At 41.0% G+C, this 16,459-nt stretch overlaps 1 protein-coding gene across 5 annotated transcripts in view; it reads left to right on the plus strand.

The window, feature by feature from the left end:
* Nucleotides 1-16,459, plus strand: part of MIDEAS (mitotic deacetylase associated SANT domain protein) — an 89,505-nt gene that overhangs the window by 41,366 nt on the left and 31,680 nt on the right. For 2 of the 5 annotated variants that reach the window (XM_083746416.1, XM_083746414.1), the window contains exon 2: nt 8,318-8,491. The exons of 2 other annotated variants lie outside the window; for them this stretch is intronic. The gene's annotated coding sequence lies outside the window, so the exon portion shown is untranslated. Of the gene's footprint in view, nt 1-3,418; nt 3,502-8,317; nt 8,492-16,459 lie in introns of those variants that run through there. One more of the 5 variants, XM_083746417.1, reaches the window with a different exon arrangement.

Genomic DNA, 16,459 nt, shown 5'->3' on the forward strand with positions numbered 1-16,459 from the left:
AGACAAGGGATCCCTTTTTCTTCTTTATTTTTCAAGGCTCGGGTGGTACCTTAGGGCAGATAGAAAAACTGACTCCACATAGCAAGCTCCCACATTGTGCATTAAATAAGGATACTTTAAGAAAGATATACAGTATGGTAGGGTTGCCATATTTCAAAAAATGAAAATCCAGACACAAAAGTTACTGAGCTTTTTTTTTTTTGCAAAATCTCAAAAAACAATTGTAAAGCTATTTTAAAGGAAATTCGGCAAAATCTGAACAGTGTTTCCTGGTTATGTCCAGGAAATTCTGGACCTGTGGCAATCCTACAGTATGGGAAATGTTAGTGCATATTAATGTGAGATAATTATCCAAAAAGAGGTGTACAAAACTGTGTGTGTTTGTTATTTGTCCCATTTATTTCATTTTCTTTATGTTATAGCTCACCTTTCTGACATCATGGAACCCAAGGCTGTACACATGTGCTTTTCAAGGAGTCACCCATCCAGACACTGATCAGGCCCTGAACTGCTTAGCTTCAGGAAGGTGGTAGCCTCATGTGCCTTCAGATTATGTGCAAATCCCAGACTAGGGAAAGTGTTTTTTTTGTTCTGCCTCTCTCATAATTCTGGAACCCAGGGCCATCCAATAAAGCTAAATGATAGAAGGTTCAGGACTGAGAAAAAGAAATACTAGTTCATCACAATGCATAGTTAAAACTATGGAATGCCACATAATGTAGTGATGACCATCAACTTAGATGGCTTTAAAAGAGAATTAGCTTTATCTCCCCGCCACCAAATAAATGTGTCTATCCATGGCTTCTGGGCATGATGGCTTTGTTTTACCTCCAGGATCAGAGGTGCCGTACCTTTGAATACCACTTTCTGTGGAATAACAATGGAGGCAGGCTGTTGATCTGTTGCCTTGCCTGCAGATCTTCCATAGGCTTCTGGTTGGTCCAGGGTGCTGGGCTAGATTGGTTTTTGGTCTGATCCAGCAGGACTGCACCTAAATTCTTAACTATTAGTAACTGTGGGTTTTTTTTCTTCCAGCTTTTGAACCTGCTAGTACATGAATCTGCCTTGTCCTTGATCAGGCCATTATTGAACCATCTGTATACTGTTTGGCAGCAGTTCTTCAGAGTCCCTGAGGCAGAGATCTTGCTTATTCCTGATTTCTGAAATCGTTTGAACTAGACATGCCAGGGTTATCATAGAATCATAGAATTGTAGAGTCTGAAAGGACCACAAGGGTAATCTAGTCCAACCACCTGCAATGCAGGAATGTTTTGCCCAATGTGGCGCTTGAAACCATGACCCTGAAATTAAGAGTCTCATGCTATGCTGAGTGAGAACCAAGGTACGACTGTACTTGCCTGACAAACTATGGCCCCCTATCCAACAATATACAAGCCAGGTTTTTGGTCTTAATGTGCTTTACTATGAATGTTCTGCCCCATCACTCTTGCTTTCCTCCTCCCCTGGTACAACTGGGATAAACCAACCATTTTGTCCAAACTGGGGTTCGTAGTTTGTTGCTCTGTAGCAAGCCATAATCTGCAAGCCAACGATGAGACATGGTTCAAGACTGACAAGTGATTGTAACTTGCACATGTAACAGGAAATCCAGCTTAATTGCAGCTTTCTGGTTTGTTTATCCAGCTCTTCCCGGGGAAGCTACAAAGCAGGAGTCACTGGGGAGCATGCTTCTCATTCACAATAAGTCTGGCTTACTGTTGATGTGTGAACGTGGCACTGTGTGCTGCTGGCATTGCTGTGTGAACCTTGAATTTAAAACAGCATACTGAAGCTAAAGCGGATCTTAGAATAGTTTTTAAGGCCCAGAAAAGTTGGTGGAAATGATCTGGAAATAGCCAGCTGCCTAAGCAGGTGTAGGAAAAGGGATTGGATGTAAAGGCACTAGCTTCTTGAAGAGGAAACAGATAAAAGAGAGTGTCTCTAAAACTGGAAGTCAAGAGAGTGGAATCTCTTGGGAGAAGACAATCTCCTGGGAAGAATACATTCATTGAATGGCTGACAGAGCACTTTGCTCAGGTTAAAGCGGTACAGGTATTTTAACCAAATCCTGATGTAGATTATCTAACAAACAAAAACAAAACGGAACTTGAAGGCAAAACTAGCTGCATGTGAATTTTATTACAGTCTTGTAAATAAGTCACAAAGGTTATTATCCCAGGGATTACTTTTTATTATCCTCCCTAACCACGCATACTGTTTAGGGCACTTCATTGCTCTGAAAATCAAAAGCAGACTCTTCTCTAGCTCATGAATGCTGCCTGGCAGTAGTTCTTACTAGGCCACAAATAAGTGAGTGACCCTTTACCTGCTCGACTGATTTCAGATGCTACCACAGTCTTTTGGGGATGGGAGAGCTGAAAACAGAGACAGTCTCCTCTGATCTTGCCTAGAGAGTTTTATTCAGTGTCAAAATGTTGAGATAGATGGAGCAGCAATGCATGATACTTGCAGCACATTCCTGTCTGCGTCTACCCAGAATTAAGCCACGTTGAGTGTAAAGGGTCTTGCTCCAGATAAGTGGATACAGGATTGCAGCCTTACTCTAGCACACTGCTTTTGATAAAGTGTTCTTAACGGAAGAGGCCCTGTTCCTTAGCAAAGAACCCGGTATAAGGGCTGCACTGCTGTTCAGTTTCCTGTGAGTTAGCTCAGTTGAACACTGTGGAAATATGCATAGAATTGCACTGCAAAGGTCTGCATAACTATGTGCCTGCTTGTGATTCCAGATATAAGTGAGATAGCAGATGCCGTTGAGTAGAAGGCAGAACTCGTGCACGAGGCTCTCAACAGATGGGTAGGCAAATGGGAGTTTAATGTTACTAGATGTGAGGTCATGAACTTGGCATTTGCAGTAGAACAGATACGCCAGCTAAATAGAAAGTGATATTTGAAAGGAAGAGGAATAGTTAATTTTTCAGAACAATCTTTTAAAGATCTTTAAAGAAGTATTGTACAAGGCAATTAACGTGAAGGGAATGCTGTTGAAATTGTCAACTTCTCACACAGATTCTGATGAAAATTAGGAAATCAGGCAGGCTAAGTTTCAGATGCCAGGTTAAAGTGACTTTATTTCAGGAGGCCTATACATCGTAAATGTTTTGTTCTTGTATATTTTAATAAATGTTTGAAGTTTTGTATATTGCATGCTTGCTTGTTTGTGAACCGCTTTTAGACCCAGGTGTGGGGGAAAGTGGGGTGTGCTTAATAATAATAATAATAATAATAATAATAATAATAATAATATAGCAGCAAGCCACAGGTAAACAAGCTACTCAGGCAGAGGTCTAAGCTGAAGACTGGAAATGAAGGTGTCTGGTGGGCTTATTGCAGAGACTATTTCACAACATAGGGGCCACCTCTGAAAAGACTCCACTTTGTGTTTTGGTAGATAGGGCATGTAGCAGTGCCTGTCCAGGTGACCTGAGGGAACAAATAAACTTGTGTGAAAGAAGCTCCTTCAGGTCACAGCAGTTGTGTCAGGTGAGGAGCACTTTGTTCTAGCCATGTGGTTCATGATCCCAGTTGCAGAAACTGGCTAGCTTGTGTACAGGACTACAGTTTTTCTTGTGACTAAGCCCATTGAACTCTGTAGGAAAGCAATTCATCTGCATTTATCTCAATAAATCCTTAACAGCAACCCATTGAGGCAGGTCAGGATTTTCCCGATATGACAGATTCAGGTTGGGTGGCAGTGGCTTGCCTAATTCCACCCAGTGCATATTTGTTGAGAGGTGAACCAGGAACTTCCTGATTTACAGCTCATTCTTTTATTTAATATGTTGTAATCCTGCCCTTCTTCCAAGGAGCTAAGGATGGTGTATTTATTTTTATCTGTTTAAAATATTTCTAGGCTGTCTTTCTGGGCAATGCCTATCTGAGGCGGTTTGCAAAAATAAAAAAATGTCAACAATGCAACAACCATCAAACCATCAAATTCCTTCCCTCCACTCTGAGAACAGTCCATGAAATATTCAGCCAGCCAATTAAAGCACTATCTACAACAATGAGATACCACAGTCCAGGCCATAAAACATCAGTCAGGAATAAGGCAATCGGAAGAGTGTACAGCAAATTTAAGAGGTATGTTAGGAAGATGATTGTATAGGGTGACCCGGTGAGCTTCGTGGATTATTTGAAGCCAGATCTATCCTGTCTGATTCAGCCTTTGCATCCACTTGGCTGTCTGTGGCTATGTTACAGTAGCTCATTGAACTTCTAAAAATGTTTAGAGATGGTCGTTACATTATTTTTTTTAAGTTCCTGTTTTAATTTTACTGTATTTTTTAAAAAGATGTTGCATCAGGAACCCTTTGGTTTGTGCTTTTGAAGCTCTTATACTAGGTTTTTGGTTTTTGGGGTTTTTTTTTGTCACTCGGGGAACTACCTTGGGGAGATACCACAATTTCCTTGGCCTAAAATGAGGGAGATATCATTTTCTACCAATTTTTTTAAAATAATGTGGGCAAGAAGTAGTTTTTTCTTTGTAGATTAGTTATAAAAGTTTGTTTCCAAAGAGCTGATTTTGATTTACTTCTGAAGGACTTGTGCAACCTCAGGAGGATTTTTTGCTTTGAACACCTGTTGCTCCGGTGCCAGTGCAAAGTTTTTTGGAAAAAAACCCTCCATTTTTGAAAAGGCTGGAAACATGGCAGGACAAATTAAAATTATCATTATTTTTTGTATGAACCAGAATGAAGGCATCAAGTTGGACTGGAAATTTGGAACATACTTATAAAAGTATTATTTTTGATGTGCAAATATGAGGACACAGTTGATGAGATATCAGAGTTCTGTAGATTGGTGGAACCTATTTTACAACTGGGGAAACAATAATTTCTTTTAGGCCATCACAGTTTGCAAAGACATGAATGACTCATAGTGAGCCCTGGTCTCCCACACTCCCCACTTTCTTTCTCCTCTATTGCAAGGAGGTGATCAAAAGCTTACAGTTGTGTTTAACCACAGTTTGTAGTGTTGCTTGGACTTTGATTGGCTTCAAACAAGCCAACTTCAGACTAAAGTTACTGAAGCTGGCTTGTTTAAACTAATCATAGAAAAGATTAACCACAGTTCCAGGTCTGGAAAGAATAGCAATATGTGCTGCATCAAAAGTGGAATCTTCCGAATTCATCCTTGACAATGTAGGAGGAGGAGCAAGTGAGTAGGAAGGAGTGGGTGAGTCCAAGGCTTATTGCCGCTCATTCATGCCATACTAAACTGGTTTAGTGCAACATGCAAGTGCGGTCACTGAGCACAGAGCATGAATTGAACTTTGATCCAAAGTAAAACACTCCTCTGACCCACATGAACTCTTATTAGTCCTTTATGTCCAAAGGAAGCAAATCACATTAACATGAGTTGCTACCTCTTGAGATTAATAAAATGTCCTCCATCCATAATGCTCAACCTATTTATTTGAGGAACAAAATGAATGCTATCATTCTGGCTACTTGGAGGAAAGAAAGGATTCCACCCCTCCCAGAATATATTTTCCCAACCAATTTCCTTAATGTTTTCTTATATGACCCAAACTGTTGTTCTGGCTTGCGTTTGAGTGTAATTGTGTGTACATAAACAAACCTTCATCCCCAGTATCCCCACTCCACTCACAAATCTTGCAAACAATATTTTTTTATATGAAGCTTACAGTACCTCGGGGAGATGGTGAGCATTTCAGTAATGTATGATATCATTGGCTGACCTAAGATTGCTTACTCTTTCAACAGCAGGATGACTCTTGTGTTAAATACTTTAAAAAATAATGATAACTTGGTCTGATGATGGCAGTGATGTCATCAGGAGTTGCCCAGACTTCAAAGAGGATAACTGAGTCCTTAGTAGAGGCTAAATGAAAATGGAAGACTGATTTATAGGAGACTTGGCTAAGCTTTAAGGCTGAATGATTGACCACAAAGTTTCTGGTTTGGCCAAAGCTGTAATTCTTAGAAACTGAATTCTGTCATCATAAAAAACAAAGCTGTCTCCTGAGGACAGGAGAGGAGAACATGAAGACCAAAACATATTCCATTGCTTGCCCTAGGGGGCAGGGGGGAGTAATTCCAGGTCAGTGCAAGGAGGATGGATTTTGTACTGAAATGTTCAAGTGAGGGAATTAATGGAGTGCAGAGTCTGAGGTCAATATGCTTGGTGGAGGAAACAGAAGATGAGTTTGCAGATGACTAATGATTATGCCTAATTTTTCTATGATACTGCGGGGTTGGCTTGCCACTCTTCTGAGAAATCAAACTCCTGCTTTGTTTTGCAATCAGTTATTGCCAGCATGTTGCTTTCTGCTCCAGCGTCACATGCAGCCTTGTTTACTGCTTTTAGCAACGCCACAAAAAGCAAGAAGTGAAAGGGGCATGTACGGAAGGATAGAACCTTTCGCAGGCCTCTTACATGAGTCCCAGTGGCATTTGTTTTAAGTCCTGTAAAAGAAGAATTGTTCTCTTGTGGTTCTTTCTCCTGCTAGGGTTTCATAAACATAAGTAGGTTGTGTATCAGTTGCATTTTTAAAAGCAGAATTTTTTCCATCTCTCGGGGTCCCGTTTCTCTCCCGGAGATATTTTTGTGCTGTCTGGAGGGGAGTGGAAAAATGAGCTGAGAGCATTTTATACTTGTTGAAGGAACGCCCTGGCTCTGTAATGCTGGATTGCAGGATTCCACTGCTGGCAGCCGGTGTGGAGAGGGAGGGAGGGAGAACAGTAAGCGTGAATGGATGAGGAAATGAGTCAGTAAAATGCAGGCCCATGATCCACATGCAAGGAAGTAAAGTCGGCCTAGAAGGTAAAAGTTGCAGAACAGCCCCCCCCCCCCCGCCCCTGCCAGTGCTTGCCACATCCTCCCTTCCCCTTCTTTTTAACAACCCTATTTGCATGCTACTTTCCCTTCTTCACATCTCTACCTTTTAAGCTGTCTTACGTTTTTTTGACAAGGCTCTGCCAACAGGAGTTTAAGACAGAAATGCACATTATTTTTCAAATATGTAAAAGTAAATTAATTGTGCAGAGAGGCGCTGGTGGAGTTGAATGCAGGCCTATGAATAGACACTAAGCAGATAGACACTTTTGAGGAGCAAGACTCCCCCCACCAGCCAGTTAACCAGGCAGGGAAGTCGGGGTGAAGGGCTAATGGTTCTTACTCTTCACTGATGCACACAAATGGCTACGTGTGTGTGGCTAGGTGAACTCCTGAAAATATATATGGACAAATAACTTCTGCTGACGTATTTGCAAGTGCAGATAAATACAAGTCAGCCAACAGTCCACATTGGGGATCTGCTGATCAGATAAAACAAATTGCAGTACGATAAATTTATGCCACATAATAAATGCCAGATACTGACATTGCAGTTGTGTGCCAAATACTGACATTTGCATTGTTTCCCAGTAGTTTCTGCGTCTCTCCGAATCCTCAGGATGTATTATTGGAGGAGCTGATGTCAACTATGAGTTCTATATTGAGATGTGTTAGGTGTAGAATTCTGAATCATCACTATGTTCTCAGGTGGTTTCCTAGCTAAGGTTGATTTCAGCTTTTCCAAGTGCATTATCTAGTCTCCTCTCTGCGCAACCAGTTATTTTATTTGCCTTCAGATAGGAATACTTTTTATATGTTACTTCACTTGTACTGCAGAAAAGGGAAGGGTGATATTTCCGTTTCCTCATGTGGCCCTGCAGGTGTTGGAAATAATGTTAAAATCCAGGTTGTTAATTGGTGACAAGTCATTGGTGACTAGGGTTGGCTTTAATCACAATTAATCTTAATGTGCGTTCAAGATGTTTGGCTAAGTGTCAGTTATTGCTATTCATAAGGCGGGAAATAGCTAATTGACTAATACCTCTGCTTTATTATCAGTCTTTGGAAGTCAAACCCACCTGGCACCAGAATGTATTGCTATCCCACAGAAAAGATTTTTTCTATCCCTATCTTCTCTGTTCTTTATGAAGCAAGCTGCTTGTTTATGTTATCTAGCAATGGTATTTAGTATTCTTGTGTCTTAGCTGGTAAGCTTCCTGGTATGATTCATCATGCTCTTTTTAATTGCCTTGACTTTGTAACATCACAATCCATCAGAGAGCTTTTTTTTTTTTACTTCTAAAATTGTGAATATTGTTTCATTATATCTTTGCCCAATTTGACAACAGTTTTTGTACGCTGCACTTGGCACTTGAGTTTTTCGGTGGTTTGAGGGTACGGCAAACTGTGTCTGTGACAAAACTCTGTTTGGCATTTCTGGTTGTGATATTTTGCAGAGCAAATAAAGGGACTGATCCTTTTTTCTGTCTGCACTTAGGTACTTTCCTTCACCTTCCTCCTATTTACTGTATATTGCTCAGTGCTGAAAGGTTACTTAAGAAAATATAGGATGCTTTTAAGCAGCTTCCCGTGGAATGGGAAGCAGTCAAACTGGGAAATTCCTGAGCAGAAATGACAGCATCGAATTTCTATGAAAGCCCCTTTGAAAAAAGTGAGCAGATGTGGCCTTGCTTTCTAGAAAGCTCTGTTCTCAATTGCAGTTTGACATTCCCTGCAGAAGCTTCTGGCTGCATCATCTTCTGCTCTCAGAGACATAGTTCATAACAGTGGATCATTCACTGGATATCTGTCAGCTGGATATCTATCAGCCCTTGTGTGTAAAGCATGCTGGGTTGGATTCAGAATCCCTGCGAGTTGAGCCCCCCTTATGGGAGTCATCTGCTGGAAGGAAAGGGAGGAGGTGATCTTTGCAGATTCCTGCAGCTCTTCTCCCCACTCCCACCCTGTGCCATATGAAAAGTTGCTGCAGGACAGGAAAGGAAGGGGCGGGGGCGGGTCTTCCGGAGGCACCCTCTTGTCTCCCCCGCAGTGGCCCTCTGAAAATGTGATTAGAAAAACCTTTATGGACTTCCGGAGGCGGCGCAAATAGCAATGGCGGTCCTCTTTACCTGGTGAAGAGGGGCTCCGCGAAAAAGGGTCGTCCGCTACGGCAAAGCGGAGACCCGTTAAGAAAAAACGCAGGCAGAGCGAGCCTGCGGCCGTGGGACTCGGCGGGCGCCCAAAGCCCCCCCGGAAACGAAGAAGGGGCTCCGTAAGGGGCTCCGGAACGCGAAAGGGGGAGCGGCGCTGTGAGTTCATCGCTCTTTTCGTGGATGCAAAGCCGCGCTGCTGCTGCTGATGAGCGCCGACCTTTCTTCTTGAAAACATCAAAATTGGCTGCTACATACCCGTGAGTAAGGGGAGCTAAACATCGGAAAATTTGGGAATTTGGTTGAAATTCGGCTGAAAACGGGAGGCGAGTAACAGGAAGTCCGTCTCCCGATCCTGCTAACCAGATTAAAGCAATTGCGCAGAAGAGTGCTGAAGCGCTGAAAGGGGACTGTAAAAGTAAAACGAGGGTGTATTTGACAGACTTTGTAGCGAAAAGAAAGCAGGAAATCTCTGTAAAAGTTGTGGATTTTATCTTTGGGACCTTCTTCCTAATTTTGAGTTATGTGGAGTTAAAAGAGACAACCCAGCGATCGGGCTGTCAGTGTGTAAAGGAGAGCTGTCAAACTGCTGATACTGTTATTGGAGCTTAACTGATACATAGACTGAGACATTAACGTTTAAACATTGTTGCTGGGACCTTTCTTGACACCTTGTGGCTTCTCTTTAAGACAAAGAAAGCCTGTGGAAACTTCCTTTTGTGCTCTGGAACTATCAAAGACTTAACATAGGGAATATAAGAACTTCAATGGCGGACAAGAGTTCTCTCCTTCCTTGAAAATTTGAAATACCCCCACCTAGAGGATTGTGGAGATATAGAGGCCTGGGAACTGTACTTTATTGTGATTCTCTGTGGTTAAATTGTTTACACTCTGGACTTTGTCTAACTTATGAAACAAAAGAAAACTTGACCTTGAACAGAGGCAGGTGTGGAATGAGTGGTACAGGGAGAACAAGAGCAGCTAAAGCTAAAGAGAAAGAAAAGAAACCAGGGCAACTTGTTCAAACAACCCTATCTCATCAACGAAGATCATCCGTTCCAACTGTGCTGACAGCACAGGAGGTGGAATTTGAAGAGCCTGCTGCAGAAGATATGGCAACTGGAGGATCTGAAATAGTCCTGAAGCAAATCTTGGAACAACTTGGAATTTTAAATCAAAAAGTGGACAATCAATCATCAAAAATTGACCAAGCAACATCCTCTATCACTAAATTATCTGAGCAAGTTTCCCATCATACCCAGGCAATTGAAAAATTACAAGGGGCAACGACTGAAAATTATAAGCTTGCGGTGGAAGCTTGTCAAAAAGCAGAACAGGCGAATAAAAAGGTTGATGAGATTAGGGGGGAAGTAAGGCCTCTGAAAAGACAGGTAGGGGAACAACAAGCCTACCTGTCATTGGTTGAACTGAAAAGTAAGGAAAATAATCTCAGATTAAGGGCTATCCCAGAATTGGAGGAAGGAAATCTACAGGGATTTTTAACACTTTTGTTCTCCAAATTCTGGGGGATAGAGGAAGATAAGGACTTTAAAATTGTGACTGCCTTTAGACTGGGAAAATTGATAAAGAAGGACAAGTCCAGAGACTGTTTGGTTATTTTGAGATCGAGAGAGGAAAGAGACAAGATACTAGGCCTACATTTCAAAAAATCCTTGGAGATAGAAGGAAAAAAGGCTGAAATTTACAGAGACATACCTAAACACCTTTTGGACCTTAGGACTACTTACATAGACTTGATCAAATTGTTGAGATATAACACAATCCCTTATAGGTGGGAGTTTCCGCAAGGACTATCATTTACTTACAAAGGAAGGAAAGTAAGAATTAAAACACCGGAGGACCAACAGAAGTTCCTACACGACCACGAGGAGGACCTCCAGAAAGGAGCTGCAGCTTCTTGGCCTCCACCACCACCGGGACCATCTCCAAAGCCTACACCGCCTGGATCTGGACCAACATTACCACCTCCGGGATCGGGGGGAAGCCTAGACACCCCATTGTAGACCCACCAATTAGACCAGGATGTCGCTGCAGCTTCTTAGTTGGAATATAAATGGCGGAAATTCTCCGGAAAAAAGAAGAAAAGTATTTCATATATTGAAAAAAGAACATTTGGACATTATTTGCCTGCAAGAAACGCATGTGACAAGGCTCCACAGAAAAGTGCTAATTAATAAAAGACTAGGCCAAGAATTTATCTCTTCGGATAAAGTGAAGAAAAGAGGTGTGGTGATATATGCAAAGGAGAGCCTGTCACCGAAATTCTTATTTAAAGATGACCACGGCAGAATTTTGGCGATTGAAATTCAGACACAAGGAGAAAAATTTCTGATATTAGGAATATACGCCCCAAATGAAGGAAAATCGGAATTTTTCAGGAAGCTGCATGAGATTATGCTGGACTACTTAGACTATAACAACATCATCATGATGGGTGACATGAATGGGGTTGTGTCTGTAAATATGGATAAGTCGCAAAGTGCTAACATAACGAAAGATGGCAGACTACCTAAAACTTTTTTTTGAAATGACTGACAATGTGGACTTGATTGACATATGGAGGGTTAAGAACCCCCTAGGAAAAGAAGGGACTTTCTTTTCTGAAGCTCATCTGACATGGACACGAATCGACCAAATATGGATAACTAGAGGACTGGCACCCAAGACTAGAAAGGTGGAAATCTGCCCAAAAACCTGCTCCGACCATAATGCTTTGAAAATGGAATTGAGACTAAATACAACCAGATCCTTCAGATGGAAAATGAATGACACCTTATTAAGGGACGAGAAGATTGTTAAGAAGGCCCAAAAAACTTTAAAGGACTATTTTGAGATAAATTTAAATACTACTGTGGAAAAAAGAATAATCTGGGACGCAAGTAAAGCAGTCATGAGAGGGTTTCTAATACAACAAAATACGATCAAGAAAAAATTCTGGAATGAAAAGAAGGAGAAGATATTGGAAAAAATAAGAGATGGAGAGAAAAAATTAAGATCTAGGCCAAAGTCGAAGGAGGTGCTGAGAGAAGTGAAATTCTTCCAAGCACAATATTTGAAATTGATAAATCAAGAGGTGGAATGGAAAATTAAACAAATGAAACAAAGATCCTTTGAATCAGCAAATAAGTGTGGGAAACTGCTAGCATGGCAGTTGAAAAAGAGACAAAAACTTAATACTGTTACAAATCTAGAGATTGAAGGGAGAATGGTTCAGAAACCCGAGGAAATTAGAAAGTGCTTCCAGAGATATTTCAAAGAACTTTATTCACAAGGGCCACAGAAAGATTCGGAGGTGGACCAATTTCTTAAAACCAACGGATTACAGAAAATACCTCAGGAAATGAGAACAACCCTGAATAGTAATATTACACAGCAAGAAATTGAAAGTGCCATTCAGAACCTACAATTAGGCAAATCTCCAGGCCCCGACGGACTTACCTCCAAATACTATAAGGTTTTGAAAGACTATTTGATACAGCCTTTGTTGGAGGTTTGTAACCAGATTATGGAGGGGAGGAAGGCACCGGAAACGTGGAAAGAAGCCTTCATCACATTGATACCCAAACTAGAAACTGAAAAGACTCAGCTGAAGAACTACCGCCCCATCTCACTCCTAAATGTGGATTACAAAATTTTTGCAGATATTTTGGCAAGTAGGTTTAAAAAAGTGCTTAATGAAGTGATCCATAAAGACCAGGCTGGCTTTCTCCCTGGTAGGCAGTTGTTTGGCAACACAAGAAACATTATCGACATTTTGGAACTTTTACAAACAAATCTAAATACTAGAGCGGTGTTAATTTTTATTGATGCGGAGAAAGCCTTTGACAATATTTCCTGGATGTTTATGAAGAAAAATTTGGAAGGGATGGGAGTGGGGCGGGGGTTTGAAAATGGAATAGAAGCAATATATTCAGAACAAAAAGCGAAATTGATAGTAAACAATGTGGTGACAGAGGAGTTTAAAATTGAAAAAGGGACACGGCAGGGGTGCCCCCTATCCCCCTATTGTTTATTTCAGTTCTGGAGGTGCTATTGAACATGATTAGAAGGGACCGGTTGGTACAGGGAATTGAGGTCGGAGTGAAACAATATAAATTGAAAGCATTTGCAGATGACCTGGTATTAACATTACAGGAGCCTGTCTCTAGTACTAAAAGAGTGTTAGAATTAATTTCGGACTTTGGTCGGGTGGCGGGATTTAAGCTGAACAAGCAAAAAACTAAGGTTATAGCAAAAAATTTGACAAGTACAGAAACAGATGAGTTTGTGAAAGAAACAGAATTAAATGTGGTTAAAAAAGTAAAATACCTAGGGGTGTATCTGACCTCCAAAAATTTGAATCTGTTTAAGGACAACTACGAGAAATGTTGGTTAGAAATCAAAAGAGATTTGGAAACATGGTCAAGGTTGAAACTTTCCTTGTTGGGCCGAATAGCAGCTATAAAGATGAATGTATTGCCAAAAATGCTATTTCTGTTTCAGACCCTACAGGTCGTGGACAAGGTGGAATGTTTTGGAAAGTGGCAGAGGGATATTTCTAAGTTTGTTTGGCAGGGCAAAAAGCCCCGAATAAAGTTTAAGATACTAACTGATGCGAAAGAAAGAGGGGAATTTGCCCTGCCAGACTTGAGGTTATATTACGAAGCTGCAGCCTTCTGCTGGTTGAAAGACTGGATTTTACTGGAAAACACTGATGTCCTAGATCTGGAAGGGTTTGACAATGCTTTTGGGTGGCATGCATATTTGTGGTATGACAAGGTTAAAGTGCACAAATTGTTTAAAAACCACATTGTCAGGAGAGCAATTTTAATGGTCTGGACAAAATATAAAGACTTATTGGAGAGTAAGACTCCGAGGTGGCTCTCGCCGGTGGAGGCCAAGGCACGTAAGAGACCTAATATGGAAGCCAATTGGCCTAAATATGGGGAAATCATTGAAAAGATTGGAGACAATTGGAGGTTGCAGAGCTTGGAAAAACTAAAAAACAAGGTGCGAGATTGGTTGCATTATGCACAAATTCAAGAGGTCTTCAAAGTAGATAAGAAGGTTGGATTCCAGGTGGAAAAATCGAAACTAGAGACAGAATTGTTAGAACCAAAAAGTAAATTACTTTCGAGAATGTATAACCTGCTGCTTAAATGGAATACTCAGGATGAGACAGTCAAATCCGCCATGATAAAGTGGGCGCAGGATTTGGGGCATAACATTATGTTTGAAGACTGGGAAAGGTTATGGAACACCGGAATGAAATTTACGGCATGTAGTGCCTTGAAGGAAAACATTATGAAAATGATATACCGGTGGTACATGACCCCAGTCAAGCTTGCTAAGATATATCACCTGTCTGATAATAAATGCTGGAAATGTAAAGAGGCGGAAGGGACATTCTTTCACCTCTGGTGGACCTGCCCGAAAGTGAAGGCCTTCTGGGAAATGATTCATAATGAACTAAAAAAGGTACTGAGATTTACCTTACCTAAGAAACCAGAGGCCTTCCTTCTGGGCATGGTGGACCGGAGAGTGTTTAAGAAGGACAGAACTTTTTTTATGTATGCTACTACAGCAGCAAGGATTCTGATTGCAAAATATTGGAAGACACAAGATTTACCCACACTGGAGGAATGGCACACGCAGTTGATGGACTATATGGAACTGGCCGAAATGACTGGCAGAATCCGAGACTTGGGAGAAGAAACATTCGAGGAGGATTGGAGAAAGTTTAAAGACTATTTGCAAAAACATTATAAGTTGTATGAATGTTAAAAAACGCACCCTCTAGGAAATTCTAGTTTCAGTAATGTTAAATTAAAGAAATGGAAATTAAGGTACAAGGAGTCAGAGATAGAATAATGAAACAACTTTATTGTGTTAAAATGAAAATGTACATGATTTGGGTTATATTACATTTGAAATTGGGTAACATGATAAAAAAGAAGATATAATAAGTATTGAAACAAGTTAACAAATTGCAGACGTTATGCATCACAGAGAATGCAGGGTTGGGAGGACGTGGGGAAGTCCAACAGATTTGGAAAAAGGAGTAAGAAAAATTTGTAACCTTTCTTCTTTATTTTTGCAATACGTTCTTTATTCTTTTTTCTGTATTATATAAAACTAATAAAAAAATATTATTAAAAAAAAAATGAAAAGTTGCTGCAGCCACCTGGGTGACCCTCCAGAGCAGTTGGTGGGGCAATGGGCATGCAGGAGGAAGGAGAATATGGTGGAAATTACCTCCTTCCCCATCCTCTTTTCGATCTCAGTCCCTTCTACAGATCGAAGCAGTTCTTCCATTTGCTGAAGGGACACTCTGGAACCAACCTGTTAGTGCCTTTCTTTATGTTCAGGGGATTCTGCTGCTACTGCTTTAGCATTGCAGATTGTAAGACTAGAGCAACCTTCCTTGCAAACTCATTTGCCTGACAATGCTCAAGGCGGTCTGTTTTGGAACAGAAGAACTGCCAGTGGGTGCACAGTAGCGTTTCTTGCAGGAGGGAGGAGCAGAACACTCCATCACATCCTGAAGTAGGATCTTAATTGGGAGCTAGGAGATTTTGGTGCAAAAAACCCCCACATCTGTGCAGGCTCTGATAATGGCTGCTTGGTAACCTCCTGATATTTTTCGTGCGTTTATATAGTGTTTCTGTGTGGTGAGCTATTTATACTTAACCTTAGTCTCTACCCAAGCTATTATTTAGATCAATTATTACATTTTCTTTTTAAAAGCAATCCATTGTTAGGCTTGCCTCTGGTTCTCTGGTCATACCAGACCTAGACATGCCTTGGCAAACTGAACCATGCTATTTAAGTACAGGTCAAGAAAGGTTCACTGCTAGTAGTAGCCAGCAAATGAAGTTGGGATATCTGTGTAATGCGACAATGCACTCTACTGAGTCACTGGAGAAGAGAACATTCTGCTTGCAGCAGAGGCACGGAATGCATATAGTGCTTCTTTCTACAAAGCAAACATTTGCCTCTAGTTTCAAACAGGGTAATTTCATTTGGGCAGGGGTGATGGTGGCTGACTTGCAGTATATGGGAACAGGCTTAAGATACGCTATGGAACACTTATTTGGTACATTGATTTGTCAGACTTCTAAACAATTTTTTTAAAAAATGATGCTCCTCAACCTTAGGCTAGTGAAAGGACTTCAGAGTGTTGATATCGTGAACTGTAGACTCCTTATCCATGAGCTCAAATCAGCTGGTCTACAAAAGAACCGCAGAACAGCCAGATATATCTGCACTTAGCTTTGCACACTATTTTTATTTTTTCCAGCAATGGGGATTGAGGCCGGGGTTTAGATTATCAAAGAGGCAAGCAAGGCCCCAGCCCAGGGACTGCAGTTTTAATAATACAGAACAATTTGCTTTTATTATGGCCATTTATAATCTGCCCTTCACCCAAATGTCCTGGGGGAAAACACATATACATTTAAACCAAGAATTAATAATCTAAAACTAAGCAA

The sequence above is a fragment of the Podarcis gaigeae genome, assembly GCF_964106915.1.
Source record: "Podarcis gaigeae genome assembly, chromosome: 1".
Lineage (NCBI taxonomy): Eukaryota > Metazoa > Chordata > Lepidosauria > Squamata > Lacertidae > Podarcis > Podarcis gaigeae.